The following is a 944-nucleotide window of genomic DNA, read 5'->3' as shown; positions in this document are numbered from 1 at the left end:
TGCTTAGTGCCTGTGGGAACGACAATGGAAGGATAAGACCCCCTCTGGGCAGGGGAACCTTGAAGATCACATCCAGGTTACTCATTGCCTAAGAGAAAACAGACACTAATCACCCCTGCCTCCAGACAGTATCTATCGGAATGTAAGCACAGGCTTATCGGTTATTAATGGGTTGAAATGTAACGCGGGCTTATTGATTATTGATTGTTTGAACACAAAACCCGTGAATGATGGGGTTACTGTGATTGTATTGACCCTTCCTTTGTAAGCTTCAAGGGATTTGGGCTGGTGGGTTTGGTTGGACATGTACACATGGGGTATAAAAGATTTTCACAAATGCTGGTCGGGGTCCTTGGCTAAGTGGAGACTCTGCCTTGGGCCCGCCGGTGTAATAAACTGCACTCCACTAAAAAAAATAAAAATAAAAAAATAAAGACTATACTTTCAGGGATCATTTCTATAGTTTGTTACTAGAGAATAAGGTCTTTATATTAATAATATATTCAACCATGTAGGCAGAATCTGACGTTGGCTCATTCCTTGAGATACTCATCCATCTGCTCTCTTTTAATAGAAGTTTTTAAAAAGCTTTAAATGCTTTGGTTGCTTCATCTTAATTTACCTTTTGGTTTTAGTTCTGTCTTCTTGCTCACAAATCTTGCTCTTTTTTTGGCACTTCCCTACTAAAAGGCCTCCTAAACAAGCCTCATACACTGATTTCTTTGCCCACAACTTAGTTTAGATTCTGAGTTGGAGCTTAAAGCTGAAAGAACCTCACTGGGACAGCTGTTTAATTAAGAGATAAGAATGTTAAATGTTGAACTATCCCCTCCCTCAAATAGACATGCTAGCTGAGGATTCGAAATGATTGGCCAGTTAAGAGTTCATAATGTACATCAGAGATATTGCCCAATTACAAGGTCCAACCCCCAGATATATAGTCC

General features: G+C 39.9%; 1 pseudogene; it reads left to right on the top strand.

Moving 5' to 3' along the window:
* Window positions 1–432: 432 nt before the first annotated feature.
* Window positions 433–533, top strand: LOC139031331 (small nucleolar RNA U3; annotated as a pseudogene).
* The last annotated feature ends 411 nt before the right edge of the window (window positions 534–944 follow it).

The sequence above is a fragment of the Odocoileus virginianus genome, chromosome 26, assembly GCF_023699985.2.
Source record: "Odocoileus virginianus isolate 20LAN1187 ecotype Illinois chromosome 26, Ovbor_1.2, whole genome shotgun sequence".
NCBI classification, from domain to species: domain Eukaryota; kingdom Metazoa; phylum Chordata; class Mammalia; order Artiodactyla; family Cervidae; genus Odocoileus; species Odocoileus virginianus.
Note: the sequence above shows the minus strand (reverse complement) of the source record. Positions and strands in the feature narration are given on the sequence as shown.